The sequence below is a fragment of the Amblyraja radiata genome, chromosome 43 (genome assembly GCF_010909765.2).
Source record: "Amblyraja radiata isolate CabotCenter1 chromosome 43, sAmbRad1.1.pri, whole genome shotgun sequence".
Taxonomy (NCBI): domain Eukaryota; kingdom Metazoa; phylum Chordata; class Chondrichthyes; order Rajiformes; family Rajidae; genus Amblyraja; species Amblyraja radiata.
In genome coordinates, this window is record NC_045998.1 from 6,126,219 (window position 1) to 6,144,582 (window position 18,364).

The following is an 18,364-nucleotide window of genomic DNA, read 5'->3' on the forward strand; positions in this document are numbered from 1 at the left end:
AGAGAAGGTGAGGGGAGATAAGATTTAATAGGAACCTGGAGGGGTAACGTTTTCACGCACAGGGTGGTGGGTGTATGGAATATGCTGCTGGAGGAGGTAGTTGAGGCAGGGACTATCGCAACGTTTAAGAAATATTTAGACAGGTACAGGGACAGGATAAGTTTAGAGGGATATGGGCCAAATGCAGACAGGTGGGGCTCGTGTAGATCAGACATGTTGGCCAGTGTGGGCATGTTGGGCTGAAGGGTCACTTTCCATGTTGTATGACTCTATGACTCTATCTGGCTAATTGTTGAAAACTGGAGGACACACACAAAGTACAGTAATAACTCAGCGAGTCAGGCAGTGTCTCTGGAGAATGGGGATAGGTGATGTTCCTGGTCGGGGCCCTCCTACAGACCTTCTGAAACAGTCAATGGGTCAGACAGTCTCCAAAGGTACAGAGACAGTTTCTTTGTGTCTCTCATAGAGTCGTACAGAAACAGGTTCTTCGGCCCATCACATCCAGGCTGATCAAATAGAAGTGTGAAAATGCACACCTCCAGATTCAGGCAACTGCACAATCCTACCAACAACTAGAGAGCAGTCCTGAGCTACTGTCTACCTCATTGTAGACTCACAAACTATCTTTAATCTGACCTTACTGGACTTTATCTTGCACTAAACGTTATTCCCTTTATTATGTATCTGTAGACTGTGGATAACTCGATTATAATCATATATAGTCTTTCCGCTGACTGGATCGCACACAATAGCTTTTCACTGTCCCTCGGTACACGTGACAATAAGCTAAACTAAACTAAACTAAACTAAACGCCCCATCAACACGTTCCATTTGCATGCATTTGGCCCATATCCCTCTCAACCTTTCCCATCCATGTACCTGTCCAAGATTCTTTTAAATACTATAATAGTCCCTGCCTCAACTACCTCCTCTGGCAGCTCGTTCCAGATACCATCCACCCTCTGTGTGCAAAAGTTGCCCCTCAAGTTCCAATGAAACCCTTCCCTCTCACCTTAAATCTATGCATTCTAGCTCTTGATTCGCCTACTCTGGGTAAAATACTCCATCTATTCACCCTTTCTGTTCCCCTCATGATTTTATATAGGTCTGTAAAATCACCCCTTAGCCTCCTGTGATCCAAGGATTAATGTCCTAGCCCCAGCCCAACCTCTTCCGGTACCTCAGGTTTTGAGTCCAGGAAACATCCTCGTAAATCTTCACTGCACCATTTCAACTTTGTCGGCATAATTCCCAAAACAGGGTGAGCAAAACAGAACATAATATTGCAAGTCTGGCCTCGTTAGTTTCCTTATTGATGACATGCATGCCTAAAGCAGAGGGACAGGGGGTGGGGGAGGGAGAGGGAGAGGGAGAGGGGAGGGGGGAGGGGTGAGGGGGGAGGGGGAGGGGAGGGGAGGGGAGAGGATTTGAGGTGGGTCGGGTGAGGGAGGGGAGAGGGGAGGGAGAGGGTTGCTTGAGGGTCGCTTTCGAGGTTTTCGATCTCTTCTCCTTTCTCTTCTTTTCGAGGGAGGCTCTTTCTTTTCTCTTTCTCTTTCTTGCTCCTTTTCTCGTTCTCGAGGGAGAGTCTTCCTTTAGAGAAGGGACCTTGTTCACCAAAGTCGGAGGGAAGATGAGAAGAAATAAGGGAAGATTAAGGAAGGTGAGGGAAGATGAGGGAATGTGAATGCAAGTTATGGAAAATGAAGAGGGAAGCTGAGAGAAGAATAGGGAAGGAATGAAAATTAGGGAAGATGAGGGAAGGTTGACCCGAAACGACCCACGGTCAACCCAGGTCTGTACTACTGTAGCGCCCGCGGGCGGCGCCGGTTGTAGCTCCGACCCCGGCAACTCTACCCCTGGCTGCGCGGCGCTCCAAATCCAGCGCGGCCCGCGGCCGGAAGCCCGCAGCCCCAGCTCCGCGATGTTGTGAGTCGGCGGCCACAGCGCTCCGGAGCTTTCCGCACGGCGACCCGGTAAGGCATTGCCCGCTCCCCGCTGGTATCCCAGCGCTGCGACGCCGCCGACTCCCAACATCGCGGAGCTGGGGCTGCGGGCGTCCGGCCGCGGGCGGCGCTGGATTTGGAGCGCCGCGCAGCCAGGGGTAGAGTTGCCGGGGTCGGAGCTACAACCGGCGCCGCCCGCGGCCGGACGCCCGCAGCCCCAGCTCCGCGATGTTGGGAGTCGGCGGCCACAGCGCTCCGGAGCTTACTGCACGGCGACCCGGTAAGGCATTGCCCGCTCCCCGCCTCTCCGACCAGGTAGGGGACTAAGAATTAAGGTTTCCCCCTTCACCCCCACCACAGAAAATCCCTCCAAACTAACTGACTAACATTTAAGCAATGATTTACAATGATTCCCCGGTCTCCGGGGAGGAGGCAGCCGCTCCAGACTTTTCAAGCCGCCCGCGCTACCTACCTAATCTACGCCAAAAATCTTCCATTCGGAAATCCGAAAAATTCCGAAATCCGAGAAGTGTCTGGTCCCAAGGATTTCGGATAAAAGGTTGTGCACCTGTATTACTAAATCTCTCATCTTGACCACTTCCTTCTGCGTTGTAATGAAATTTGCGCAAAAACGCTACCCTATATCGCTAGGATTTTTTCGCCACCTTACTCACCGTTCTCCTCTGCTCCAAGCCACTTCCAATCGGTGATATATGAGAAAAGATGAAGGTTCAAAAAATCATGAGTTCAACAGATTCTCGCCTGTCACTAACCATGAATAACTAACTTATAGAACTAACTTATAGAAACATATAAAATTATAAATGGACTGGAAAGCTAGATGCAGGAAAAATGTTCCCATTGTTGGGCGAGTCCAGAACCAGGGGCCATAGTCTTAGAATAAAGGGGAGGTCATTTAAGACTGAGGTGAGAAAAAACGTTTTCACCCAGAGAGTTGTGAATTTATGGAATTCCCTGCCACAGAGGGCAGTGGAGGCCAAGTCACTGGATGGATTTAAGAGCGAGTTAGATAGAGCTCTAGGGGCTAGTGGAATCGAGGGATATGGGGAGAAGGCAGGCACAGGTTATTGATAGGGGACGATCAGCCATGATCACAATGAATGGTGGTGCTGGCTCAAAGGGCCGAATGGCCTCCTCCTGCACCTATTTTCCATGTTTCTATGTTTCTATGTTTCTATGAAGGTAACACCCCTTCTGACACCCGCTGGAGAATAAAGCCCTGGAGGCGGGGCTGAGTAAACAAGCCGTGCTGATTGTGTCCACAAGAGTGGAGTCGGCAAAGTCACTGTGTGGAGTCGGGAGGTGCTGTGTGGAACTGTGGCTGGTGGCCGCTGAGTGGAGTCCCTCCCCCCAGCCCCCCTGCCCATCTCCCCGCTTCCCCCTCCTCCCCACAACCCCAAGCCCCTTCCCCCTCCTCCCCCACACCCCCCCTCCCCCCACACACCCACACCTCCCTTTACCCCTCCCCCATTCCTCTCTCCTTCCCCCCACACCACCTCCTCCCCCCCACACCATAAGGAAGTGTAAGGTGTGAAAATAGGACAAAGGGAATGGAGACCAAGGAAAATGTAGAATAAATAATTGTTAGCCAGGAGAAGGTAACAACAAAGCAAACAGAGATAAAATGTAGTCAGAGACAGTGACTGGTCGGAGAACTGGGAAGGTGGAGGGATGGAGAGAGATGGGGAAATGTAGATTAATTAGCTTCCATACAATTGTCCCTAGTGCGTGTAGGATAGTGTTAGTGTCCGGGATAATTGCTGGTCCCCATGGACTCAGTGGGTCGAAGGGCCTGTTTCCGCACTGTATCTCTAAAACTTAGAACTAAGAAAGGGGTGATCACTTTGACGGAGTAATATTGTTGCCCTCCCGCCCCAATAGTCAGCGGGCATTAAGAAAAGCAAATATATGGGGAGAGAACGGATAAGTGTCTTAATCCTTGAGCCACACCAGCAACTACAGGCCTCCTGTCCGTAAAGCAACCTTCCACTATGAAGTTCCTTCCATGAAGCCAATTCCTTCCATGAAGTCAAGTCAGCTAGTTCTCCCTGAATCCCATGCGGTCTAAACTTCCAGAGCAGCCTGCCAGGCGGAACCTTATGAAAAGCCGAGTGGTGCTTCGGGTCGGGACCCAAAACATCACCCATTCCTTCCATCCAGACTTGCTGCCTGTCCCGCTGAGTTACTCTAGCATTTTGTGTCTATCTTCAGTGCAGTTCCTTCCCACACGTATGAAAAGCCTTGCTGAAGTCCATATATACAACATCTACTGCCTTCCCCTCATCAACCTTCTTGGGTTCCTTCTTCGAAAAGCTCAATCAAATTTGTAGGATGCAGTTTCCCACATACAAAACAATGCTGACTATCCCTAATCATCCTCTGTCTATCCAAATACATATTTATCTTATCTAGCAGAATCCTCTCTAGTAACTTGTCTACCACAGATGTTACTATCATCGGTCTATAGTTCCCAGCATTTTCTTTGCAGCCCTTCTTAAATAAAATAATATTAACCACACTGCAGTTATCTGTCACCTCACTCATGTCTAACAATTAGTTTTAGTTTATTTTACAGACAGTGTGGAAACTGGCCCTTCGGCCCTCCGAGGCCACTCCGACCAGCGATTCCCACACACTATAGGGCCTGTCTCATGAGCATGCGACTCCATGCGGCAAGCGCAACCTAACGTGGTCGCTTGAGCCGTACGGCCTCGCGGGGCGGGTCCCACTTCGATCGTCGGAGCCGTATGGAGTTGTGCAGAGCTGGTCCCGAAATCGCGCGGGGCTCTGAAAAACTGACCGTGTTCGAAAATTCTGCGCAGCAACGGCCTGCCGGCCCGCAGCCGCCTCGACGCCGTATGCAGCGTCTCGACGCCGTATGTCACGCGCGAACTTCCCGCGGGCTTCACTCGAACTTCCGCTTCTGGTTTGGTCACGCTTGCCGCATGGAGTCGCATGCTCGTGGCACAGGCCCTTAACACTACCTTGCACACATTTGGGACAATTTACAATTTACAATTTTACCGAAGCCAATTTACTTACAGACTTGTACTGTACGTCTTTGGAGTGTGGGAGGAAACCGGAGCACCCGGAGAAAATGTCATTTATTGTGACATGGCACATGTGATAATAAAGTATCGTCTGTTAAATAAATAAATAATTGGTTAATTACTTGATCGGCTGATTGATTGATTGATTGATTGTGATTGATTGATTGTGATTGATTGATTGTGGTTGGTTGGTTGGTTGATTGATTGATTGATTGATTGATTGATTGATTGATTGATTGATTGATTGATTGATTGATTGATTGATTGATTGGTCGGTCGGTCGGTTGATTGATTGATTGATTGATTGATTGATTGATTGATTGATTGATTGATTGATTGATTGATTGATTGATTGATTGATTGATTGATTGATTGATTGATTGATTGATTGATTGATTGATTGATTGATTGATTGATTGATTGATTGATTGATTGATTGATTGATTGATTGATTGATTGATTGATTGATTGATTGATTGATTGATTGATTGATTAGGAAATTGATTCATTCATTCATTCAAATATTCATTGAGAAATGGGCAGCTGGGATCCAACAAGGAATTGGAAACACATCGCGTTGATTCCTTGCTCGTGTGAACGGGTGACCAATAGTCGGCATGGACTCGATGGGCCGTTTCCATGCTGTATCTCCCAATCAACCTATTTGTTTAGGTTACTTTACAGATACAGCCTGGAAACGGGCCCTTCAGCCCACCAAGTCTGCGCCGACCAACGAACGCCCATTCACACTAGTTCTACCATACACACGAGGGACAATTTACAGAAGCCAATCAACCTGCAAACCTGCACGTCTTTGGGGTGTGCAAAGAAACGAAAGCACACGGAGAAAACCCACGCAGGTCCCGGGGAGAATGTACGAATTCCGTACAGACGGCACCCGGGTCGAACCCGGGTCTCTGGCGCTATAAGGCAGCGTCTCTCTACCGCTGCACCACTGATCAATCTCTCCGTGAAGCCTCTTTGCATCCTTCTCCCTAACTCATTGGTCCAAATGGATTAGTCAACTAATGCCCCTGTCCCACTTAGGAAACCTGAACGGAAACCTCTGGAGACTTTGCGCCCCACCCAAGGTTTCCGTGCGGTTCCCGGAGGTTTTTGTCAGTCTCCCTACCTGCTTCCACTACCTGCAACCTCCGGCAACCACCTGCAACCTCCAGGAACCGCACGGAAACCTTGGGTGGGGCGGAAAGTCTCCAGAGGTTTCCGTTCAGGTTTCCTAAGTGCGACAGGGGCATAACTCATTGGTCCAAATGGATTAGTCAACTAACTCTGTGATATTTGATCTCCCAGGCCAGATCATGATGATTATTGATATAGATTATTAACAATCAGGGTCTAAGCATCGATCTATGTGGTCACAACATAGGCCGGCACTGTGGTGCACTGCCTTACAGTGTCAGAGACCCGGGTTTGATCCTGACTACGGGTGCAGAGTCTGTACGTTCTCCCCGTTACCTGTGTGGGTTTTCTCCGAGATCTGCGGTTTCCTCCCAAACACCAAAGGCGTACATGTTTGTAGGTTAATTAGCTTGGTATAAATTGTGTGTGTAGGATAGAGTCATAGAGTGATACAGTGTGGAAACAGATGCTTCAGCCCAACTTGCCCACACCGGCCAACAATGTCCCAGCTACACGAGTCCTACTTGCCTGCACTTGGTCCATACCCCACCAAACCTGTCCTATCCATTTACCTGTCCAACTGTTTCTTTTGTCAACAATTGGATAGTCTAGGCCTCAATATTTGCCACCCTCCAGTCCTCGGCACCTCTCCTGTATTTAAGGACGACTTGTAAATTTCAACCAAGGCTCCCGCAATTTCCTCTCTAGTTTCCCACAATGTCCTCGGATATATCAGATCCTGGAGATTTGCCTGCTTTCAAACACGACAGTACCTTCAGTACTTCTTCGACAGTGACCCTGACTGCTCTCAAGACACCTCCTCTGGCAGCTTGTTCTATACATCCACCACACCTTTTGTGAAAAAGATACCACTCGGATTCCTATTAAATCTGTTCCCCTTCACCTTGAACCTACAGTATGTCCTCCATTCCCCTACTCTGGGCAAAAGACTCTGTGTATCCACCCGATCTGTTCCTTTCATGATTTTGAATAATTCTATAAGATCAATACTCATCCTCCTGCACTCCATGGAATAGAGAACCAGCTTACTCAACCTCTCCCTGTAGCTCACACCCTTCTAGTCCTGGCAACATCCTCGTAAATGTTTTCTGAACCCTTTCAAGCTTGACAATATCTTTATAATAACATGGTGCCCAGAACTGAACACAATATTCTAAATGCGGTCTCACCAACGTCTTATACAACTGCAACCTGACCTCCCAACTTCTATACTCAATACTCTGAGTATAGAAGGCCAAAGTACCAAAAGCCTTTTTGGCCACTTTATCTCCTGCGACTTGACCTTCAAGGAACCATGCACTTGTACTCCTAGATCCCTCTGCTCCACAACACTCCCCAGAGGCCTACCTTTTATTGTGTAGGACCTGCCCTTGTTCGACATTCCAAAATGCAACACCTCACGTTAAATTCCATCAACCTTTCCTCCGCCCACCCGATCCAGATCCTGCTGCAATCGTTCACAACCATCTTCACTATCTGCAAGACTACTAACTTGTGTATCATCAGCAAACTTGCTAATCTTGCCCTGTATGTTCTCATCCAAATCATTGATGTAGATGACAAACAGTAACGGGCCCATCACCGAACCTTGAGGCACACCACTAGTCACAGGCCTCCAGTCTGGAAAGCAACCTCCCACCATCACCCTCTGCTTCCTTCCATTGTGCCAATGTGCTATCCATTCAGCCATCTCTACTTGGATCCCACGCGATCTAACCTTCCAGAGCAGCCTACCATGCGGAACCTTGTCGAACGCCTTATTGAAGTCCATGTACACAACATCTACAGCTCTGCCCTCATCAACCTTTTTGGTCACATCTTCAAAAAAAATCAATGAGACATGACCTCCCACATACAAAACCATGCTGACTATCCCTAATCAGCCCTTTCCCATCCAAATGCCTGTATATCCTATCCCTCAGAATACCCTCCAGTAACTCACCAACTACAGATGTTAAGCTCACCGGCCTATAGTTCCCAGCATTCTTCCTGCAGCCCTTCTTGAAAAGAGGCACAACATTTGCCACCCTCCAGTCTTCCGGCACCTCTCCTGTATTTAAGGACGACTTGTAAATTTCAACCAGGGCTCCCGCAATTTCCTCTCTAGTTTCCCACAATGTCCTCGGATATATCAGGTCAGGCCCTTGAGATTTGCCTGCCTTCAAACATGAGAGTACCATCAGTACTTCTTCGACAGTGACCCTGACTGCTCTCAAGACACTTCCAGTGACTGCTCCAATTTCCCCCATCTAACAATTGCAATTGAGGAGGTGGAAAAGCTATTCCGGAGACATAATTCCTATCGCACAAATCATGAAGACCCATGAAAGATGTGCTGGACCCCCTGCAGTTTGCATACCGGGCAAATAGATCGGTGGATGACACAGTCAACCTAAGCCTGCACTTCATCCTCCAGCACTTAGACCACCAGGGGACCTATGCAAGGATCCTGTTTGTGGATTTTAGCTCTGCATTCAACACCATTGTGCCAGAGCTACTACACTCCAAACTTTCCGAGTTGACTGTGCCTGAACCCCTCTGTCAGTGGATCACCAACTTCCTGACAGACAGGAAGCAGCATGTGAGGCTGGGAAAGCACATCTCGGACTCGCAGACCCTCAGCATAGGAGCACCGCAAGGCTGTGTACTCTCCCTTCTCCTTTACTCTCTCTATACCAATGACTGCACCTCCACTGACTCCTCTGTCAAGCTTCTCAAGTTTGCGGATGACACAACCCTGATTGGACTGACCTGGTATAATAATAATAATAATAATACATTTTATTTTCGGGCGCCTTTCAAATCTCAAGGACACCTTACAAAGATTAACAGAAGAGAAAAAAACATAGTCGGAGAAAAATAAATAATAAGGACATCATCAATATACAAATTAAAGATAGAAATCGCTCCAAAGACACAAAATCAAAAAACACAATGTGAAGAGAGAGCAGCGGCAGCTAAAGCGCGCCAGCGTCCACCCTCCCTTCCGACAGCCATCTTGGACACAGACTAACATAGTAACTACATACAAAAAAATCATCCCCCCACAGTGGTTACCACTGTGGGGGAAGGCACAGAGTCCAGTCCCCAACCCCAGTTCTCCCAAAAGTCAGGCCTATTGCCTCTACGGAGGCCCGATGTTCCTGGCCGTTCTGGCCGGGTGGAGTTGCCCCGGCGTCGGGAGAGTCCTCACAGTGGCTGGGCCACCTGGAACGGCCGCTTCCTAGCCGGGGATGGGGAGGAATCTACCTACAGACAGGAAGTGACACAGTTGGCGTCCTGGTGCCATCGCAACAACCTGGAGCTCAATGATCTTAAGAGGGTGGAATTTATTGTAGACTTTAGGAGAGCTCCCCCCACTCACCATCAACATGTGAGGCTGAGAAAGCACATCTCGGACCTTTGCTCCATAGATGCTGCCTCACCCGCTGAGTTTCTCCAGCATTTTTGTCTACCTTCGATTTTCCAGCATCTGCAGTTCCTTCTATCAACAACACCACAGTCACATCTGTGGAGTCTTTTAAGTTCCTTGGAACCATCATCTGCAGGGACATTAAATGGGAGGCCACCATCGACTGGTCTGGTTTGGCTCAGCCACCAAGCATGACATCCGGAGGCTGCAGCGAATCATTCGATCAGCCAAGAAGGTTGTTGGCTGCAACCCCCCCCCCCATTGATGAACTGTACACTGCAAGGGCCAGGAAGCGAGCGGGCAAGATCACCTCTGACCCCTCTCACCCTGGCCACAAACTCTTTGAATCAATTCCCTCTGGAAGGCGACTCCGGACTGTCAAAGCCGCCACAGCCAGACATAAACACAGTTTTTTTCCACGAGTGGTAGCTCTACTCAACAGCCAAAAGTCTGTAGCCTCCTTTTGCTCTGGTAGTTTATTTAATTCATCACCTGTTTAAATTGTAATGTTTTATTTGTAATTGTCTACTGCTCTCCGTTTGTTACTTATGAGCAAAGCACCAAGGCAAATTCCTTGTATGTATACATATTTGGCTAATAAAATGTATTCAATTCAATTCAATTCTTACTATCTTTCTCCTCAGTAAATACAGAGGAGAAATACTCATTTAGGACCTTGCCCATCTCCTGTGGCTCGACACAGAGGTGACCTCTTTGATTCCTGAGAGGTCCCACTCTCTCTCTCTAGTTACCCTTTTCCCCCATATGTATTTATAAAAAATTTCGGGATTGTCCTTAATGCTACCCACCAGATATCTTCTGGCCCCTTTTTGCCCTTCTGATCTCCTTTTTTAGTTTGCTGCTTAGTTCCCGAAAGTCCTCCAGGGATGCACTTGATCCCAGCTGCGTATACCTGTCCCATGCATCCTTCATGTTTTTGACTAACGTCTCAATTTCCCTCGTCAGGCAAGCTTCCTTACATTTGCCTGCTTTGCCCGTCACTCTAACGGGGCCGTACACATCCTGAGCTTTCGTCAGTACACTTTTAAAAACATCCCACTTAGTCAATGTTCCTTTCCCCTCAAATAACCTGCTCCAGTCAACTTGAGCGAGACCTTCTCTCATACCCTCAAAGTTGGCCTTACCCCAGTTGTGCATTTTAACACGTGGACCCTCTCCGTCCCGATCCATAACTATCTTAAACCTAATCGAACTGTAGCCACTAGTCCCAAAAAGGCTCCTCCACACACACTTCATTAACTTGCCTTCCCAATTTCCCAATACTAGACCCAGTGTTGCCTTCTCACATGTTGAGGCCTCCACATACTGTTTAAGAAAACTCTCCTGAACACTTTTGAGGAATTGCACCCCATCTGAACCCTTCACGCTATGATTTTCCCAGTCTATATTGGGAAAGTTGAAATCCCCTCCTACAACAAACTTATTTGACCTGCAGCTGTCTGCAATCTCCCGGCACATTTGTTCTTCTAATTCCCATTGACTATTTGGGGGTCTGTAGTACACCCCCAACAAGGTGATCATCCCTTTCTTGTTCCTCAGCTCCACCCATATAGCCTCACTAGACGAAATGTCCATAATGTCACCTCTGAACTCAGCCTTGACATCCTCCTTAACCAACAATGCAAACCCCCTCCTCTTTTCCCTCACCCCTGTCTCTCCTGAAGCTCCTGTACCCCGGGAACATTGAGCTGCCAGTCCTGCCCCTCCCTTAACCAGGTTTCCGTCATGGCTACAACATCCCAGTCGCTCATACCTATCCACGCCCCAAGCTCATCTGCCTCACCAGTCAAGCCCCTTGCATTAAAATAGTGCAGTTTAAACCAACCCTCCTTCCTCGCTCTCCGCCTTTCACCTGCTTATTCCGTCCACTAACCTTTCCCTCAACACCCTCCATACCAACTTCTAGCCTCTCACGTGCCTCTGTCCTGCACGAGATCCCACCCCCCTACCAGTCTAGTTTAAACCCACCGGTGCAGCATTAGCAAACCTTCTCGCTAGGATGTTGGTCCCCCTCCAGTTACGGTGTAACCCGTCCCTTTTATACAGGTCACCCCTGCCCCAGAGAAGATCCCAATGTTCCAGAAATCTGACTCTCTGCTCCCTGCACCAACTCCTCAGCTACACATTCATTTCCCCTGTCCTCCTATTCTTACCTTCACTAGCACGAGTGTTAGTGTGTGGGGATCGCTGGTCAGTGCGGACTTGATGGGCCAAAAGGGCCTGTTTCGCGCTGTATCTCTAAACTAAACTAAACTAAACTAAACTAAACTCAACTAAACTAAACTCAACTGAACTAAACTAAACGTCTTATTCCCAATCTTTGCCTTTAATCTGTTAAATAACCCATGCTGGGATATCAGCCCAATTCCATGTGCTCTAACCTTGTTTACATACAGGACCTGTTTACAAGTCTGGCCAGCTGCATAATCAAGGACAAGTCTCGCCCCAGTCACTCCTTCTTCTCCCCTCTCCCATCAGGCAAGAGGTCATAAGTGATAGGAGCAGAATTAGGCCATTTGGCCCATCAAGTCTACTCCGCTATTCAATCATGGCTGATCTTCTCTCCTTCCTAACCCCATTCTCCTGCCTTCTCCCCATGACTGCTGACACCCGTACTAATCAAGAATCTATCTACCTCTGCCTTGAAGTACAGAAGTGTGAAAACCCAGACCTCCAGATTCAGGGACAGATTCTTCCTCGCTATCATCAGACAACTGAATTATCCTATCACCAATTAGAGAGCGGGTCCTGACCTACTATATTATCTCACTGGAGACACTTGGACTATCTTTAATCAGACTTTGCTGGCTTTACCTTGCACTAAACATTATTCCCTTTATCCTGTATCTGTACACTGTGGACAGCTTGATTGTAATCATGTATAGTCTTTCCGCTGACTGGTTAGCACGCAACAAAAGCTTTTCACTGTACCCCTGCGTAGGATAGTGCTAGTGTACGGGGTGATCACTGGTTGAAGCGGACTCAGTGGTCCGAAGGGCCTGTTTCCGCGCTGTATCTCTAAACTAAATTAACATTAACATTTTAACATAGTCCAAACAGCTGGTTAAATAAGAGATCAGTAAATCCTGGTTTTCTCTTTTCTTGCTTTCTTAAATATACTTTGTTTGTGCTGGACCCGCAGATTCCCCAACAACTGAACATCCTGCAATTCTGGTCACCATGCTCTGGTCCGGAGCTAGTTGAGGCAGGGACTATGGCAACATTTCAGAAACAATTAGACAGGAACTTCTTGTGAGCTACAGGGAGAGGTTGAGTAGGGTGGGACTCTATTCCTTAGAGCACAGGAGGATGAGCATTTGATAATATATGATGAGAGATTGATGGCACTGGCCCTGTACTCACTGGAGTTTAAAAGAATGAGGGGGGGGATCTCATTGAAACATACAGAATAGTGAAAGGCTTTGATAGAGTAGATGTGGAGAGGATGTTTCCACTAGTGTGAGAGTCTATGACTAGAGGTCATAGCCTCACAATTAAAGGATGTTCTTTTAGGAAGGAGATGAGGAGGAATTTCTTTAGTCAGAGGGTGGTGAATCTGTGGAATTCTTTGCTGTGGAGGCAAAGTCAGTGGATATATTTAAGGCAGAGATTGACAGATTCTTGATTAGTACAGGTACGAGAGGTTATGGGGAGAAGGCAGGGAATGGGGTTAGGAGGGAGAGATCCATCAGCATGATTGAATAGCGGAGTAGACTTGATAGGCCAAATGGTATTACTTATCACTTATGACCTTATGAGGATCTTATAGAGGTGGATAAAAGCATGAGAGGAATAAATCGGACAGATGCACAGAGTCTCTTGCCCAGAGTAGGGGAATCGAGGATCAGAGGACATAGGTTCAAGGTGAAGGGGAAAATATATAATAGGAATCTGAGGTGTAACTTTTTTACACAAAGGGTGGTGGGTGTATAGAACAAGCTGCCAGAGGAGGTAGTTGAGGCTGGGACTATCCCAACGTTTAAGAAACATTTAGACAGGTACATGGATTTGGAGGTATGTAGACCAAATGCAGGCAGGTGGGACTAGTGTAGGTGGGATATGTTGGCCGGTGTGGTCAAGTTGGGCTGAAGGGCCTGTTTCCACGCTGTATCACTCTATGACTCTATGTCTCTATGTTCAGTTCAGCTTAGTTTAGTTTATTGTCACGTGTACCGAGGTACAGTGAAACACTTTTGTTGCGTGCTAACCAGTCAGCGGAAAGACAACACTCAAGCCATCCGCTGTATAGATACATGATAAAGGGAATAACGTTTAGTGCAAGGTAAAGCCAGGAAAGTCCGATCAACGATAGTCCGAGGGCCACCAATGAGGTAGACCAGGACCGCTCGCTCATTGTGGTGGCATGATTCAGTTGAGGATAGGATAGGAGAGGTTTAGAGGGATATGGGCCAAATGCAGGCAGGTGGGACTAGTGTAGATGGGACATGTTGGCCAGCGTGGGCGTGTTGGGCTGTAGGGCCTGTTTCCATGCTGTATCACTCTAAGGCTCTCTGACTCTGTGCTGTAGGAAGGATTATGATTAAGTTTAGTTTCGTATCTCTCCATGGCTTTACATTCTACTCATCTTTCTCTCCTTATATTTGCTCTTTGTCTCTTGTTCACATCTAGCCTTTGTCACTTACTCCACCCACCTGTAAGCGTTCCTTCCTCACCTGTAGCTAACCTTACCACTTGCCAGACTTTGTCACGCCCTCACCTCTCTCTCTTCCACCTTTATCCCCCTACTACTTCACCAATCTGAAGAAGGGTCCCGACTCGACACAGTGCCTATCCATCCCCCCACAGCTACTGCCTGAACTGCTGAGTTCCTACAGTGGTGAGAATTTTACCCAGAACAATGACAGTAACTGTTCCAAAAGGAGGGGTCAGGCAAACAAGTGTAATGGGTATCTTTATGATCCCGCTATTACATTCTGACGATCATCACATTATTGCCACCCATATTATTGTTACTGAATAACCAAGGCATTGTCCATTTATCGTTACTTTTTAATAGTTAATTTGTCAGACAATTTAGTTTAGGTTTAGCTTAGTTTAGAGATACAGCGCGGAAACAAGCCCTTCGGCCCACTAAGTCCACGCCCACCAGCGATCCCCGCACATTAACACTATCCTACACATACTGGGGACAATTTACATTTATACCAAGCCAATTTAACAACAAACCTGTACGTCTGATTGAGGCAGTGCAGCATAGGTTCACGAGATTGATCCCTGGGATGGCGGGACTGTCATATGAGGAAAGATTGAAAAGACTAGGCTTGTATTCACTGGAGTTTAGAAGGACGAGTGGGGGATCTTATAGAAACATACAAAATTATAAATGGACTGGACAAGCTAGATGCAGGAAAAATGTTCCCAATGTTGGGCGAGTCCAAAACCAGGGGCCACAGTTTTAGAATAAAGGGGAGGTCATTTAAGACTAAGATGAGAAAAAAACTTTTCTCCCAAAGAGTTGTGAATTTGTGGAATTCCCTGCCACAGAGGGCAGTGGAGGCCAAATCACTGGATGGATTTAAGAGAGAGTGAGATAGAGCTCTAGGGGCAAATTGAGTCAAGGGATATGGGGAGAAGGCAGGCACGGGTTATTGATAGTGGACGATCAGCCATCATCACAATGAATGGCGGTGCCGGCTCGAAGGACCGAATGGCCTCCTCCTGCACCTATTTCTATGTTTCCTCCCCTTCTCAGTCCTCCCTCAGCCCTCGGGACCCCCTCTTCCTTTCTCCTTTCTTCTCCCCCCCCCCCTCCCCTCTCCACCCTACATCAGTCTGAAGAAGGGTTCCGGCCCGAAACGTTGCCTATTTCCTTCGCTCCATAGATGCTGCTGCACCTGCTGAGTTTCTCCAGCACTTTTGTCTACCTTCGATTTTCCAGCATCTGCAGTTCCTTCTTAAACCCTTTGGATGTTGATCTCTACCCTCAAAGGTTCAAAGGTCTTTTATTGTCACATGTACCAATTAAGGTACAGTGAAGGTACACAAAAATGCTGGAGAAACTCAGCGGGTGCAGCAGCATCTATGGAGCAAAGGAAATAGGCAACGTTTCGGGCCGAAACCCTTCTGCAGATAAGGTACAGTGAAACTCGATTTGCCATAAAGCCTGACTATAAAAAGCAACAAGCCACACTACCACATAAAAGTTAACATAAAGATAAGTCTAATCTTCTTCCATCCTTTACTCCCACGGTCGGGGCAGTTGAACCATCCGCAGTCGGGGCGATCAAAGCTCCCGCAGACGGCGATCAAAGCCTCCGTGGTTGGAGCTCCCGAAGTCGATCTCCAGCAAGAGGCCGGCAGCTCCACGATGTTCGGCCACAGTGCGGACGGATACGATACAGGAAAAAAACTCGCATCTCCGTCCAGGTAAGAGATTCTTAAAAGTTTCCCCGACCCCTCACATAAAACAAGATAAAGAACACTAAAACATTCATATTAGCAAACAACATAGAAGGAAAGGAAGAGACAGACTGTTGGCGAGGCAGCAATTGTGGGTGCCACAAAAAAAGCTTGAAAAAAGACTGTGCATTCACCTGTCTATGCTAGACTCACTTGCCTGTTGTTGCAGTACCTGCCTCAACTACCTCCTCTGGCAGGTTATACCCTCTACCCACCACCCTACGTGTGAAAATGTTATTCCTATCATCTCTCACTTTCAATCTATGTCCTATGATTCTCGATTCCATTACTCTGGGCAAAGGTCTCTGTGCATTCACCCCATCTATCCCCTTCATGATTTTGTGTACGTCTATAATCACCCCGCAGCCTCCTGTGCTCCAAGGAATAAAGTCCCAGCCTGCCCAACCTTACCCTATAGCTCAGGCCCTCGAGTCCCAGCAACATAGATACATAGTGCCATAGTGATACATGTGGAAACAGGCCCAACCCGACCAACTTGCCCACACTGGCCAACATATCCCAGCTACACTAGTACCACCTGCCCGCACTTGGTCCATATCCCTCCAAACCTGTCCTATCCATGTACCTGTCTAACTGTTTCTTCAATGTTGGGATAGTCCCTGCCTCAACCACCTCCTCTGGTAGCTCGTTCCATGCACCCACCACCCTTTGTGTGGAACTGTTACCCCTCAGATTCCTATTAATTATTTTCCCCTTCATCTTAAATCCATGTCCTCTGGTTCTCGATTCACCCACTCTGGGCAAGAGACTCTGTGCATCTATGGATCTATTCCCTCATGATTTTGTACACAAAATCCTTGTGAAATGTGTTGTCATTTTCAGGGAGTTGTGGACTTGGCCTCTAAGGTCCCTCTGTACATCAATGCTGTTGAGGGTCATTGTATTAATTGTATATTTTCCCCTGTGAATTTGCCCTATCCAAGTGCACCATCTCACACTTGCTTGGATTAAAGTCCACCTGCCACTTCACCCCTCATTTCTGTAGCTGATCTATATCCCACTGCACACTTTGACAGCCTTCCTCCACTACAAAACACCAGGAATCTGCAAAATTACTAACTAACCCTGTTATTTATACATATCACAAACCGTAGATGTCCCCCCACAGATATATGGGGAACTCCACTGGTCACAGACCCCCAGCCTGAATATTGGCTTTCAACCACAACCACAACCCTCTGTCTTCTATCATTTAGCCAGTTCTGAATCAAGGCATTGTTAATCCCCTGCATCTTTATCTTCACCACTGCCATCGGGAAGAAGGTACAGGAGCCTGAAAACTGTAATGTCCATCAGGCTATTAAACACTACAACCTCAACTAATCTCTGAATTACATCGACTTGGGAGCATTATTTTTGACTTTTTACTATTATTGTTTGTTTATTTGTTTATAGTTATATCTATATTTTATTTATTTGTATATATATATATATACAAATAAATAAAATATAGATATATAGATAAATAAACATATACATGTGTATGTGTGTGTGTATATATTTATATATACACACACACATAGAGTATCTATCCATCTACAGGGTATATACTTTTAAAATTGTGTGTGTGTGTGTGTGTGTGTGTGTGTGTTGTGTGTGTGTGTGTGTGTGTGTTGGTGTATGTCAGATTCGATTTTCAGATTCGATTTTTGGCCTTTGATTCATTGGTCCGCCAAAATCACACGCAAAAACTCCGAGATTTTTTCCATGTCGCTAGCCATTTCACTTTTACATTCGTGAATCCACTCCTCATTAAATTTCGTCGTTTTTATGTACACATTTTTAATAAAATCCTTCCCCCCCCCACTCACTCATTTCTTCGCCTCCTGCTGGCCAGCCACCATAATGGTTGCTGCTGCCCGGCTCTCCTCCACTCCCCCCCGGCCCGGCTCTGTCATGCTGTCTGAAGCCAAAGATCGGCTGTTCCCCCGCTGCTTTTCGCCGTACTCTGTCCGAGGATGGCGAAAAGCAGCGGGGGAACAGCCGATCTTTGTTGGCCTGCAGGCGCATTGAGGGCGTATGCAGCGTCTCGACGTGATACGCAGCGTCTTTACGGCATACGCAGCGTCTTGACGGCGTATGCAGCGTCTTGACAGCGTACGCCTGGCCCGCAGGCTCACTCGGCATCACGCCCGCCCGCCCACTCCCCCCCCCCCCCCCCCCTCCCCGTACTCGGGGTCTGAAACACGTTCGGGGAACAGGCCCAACGGGTCTGCACTTGGTCTAGTATACTGTTAAAAGTCTCGACTTGTTTGTCTGCCTGTCTGTGATCTCAGTAGCTACGCCAAAACGGTACACAATAGCGCAACAT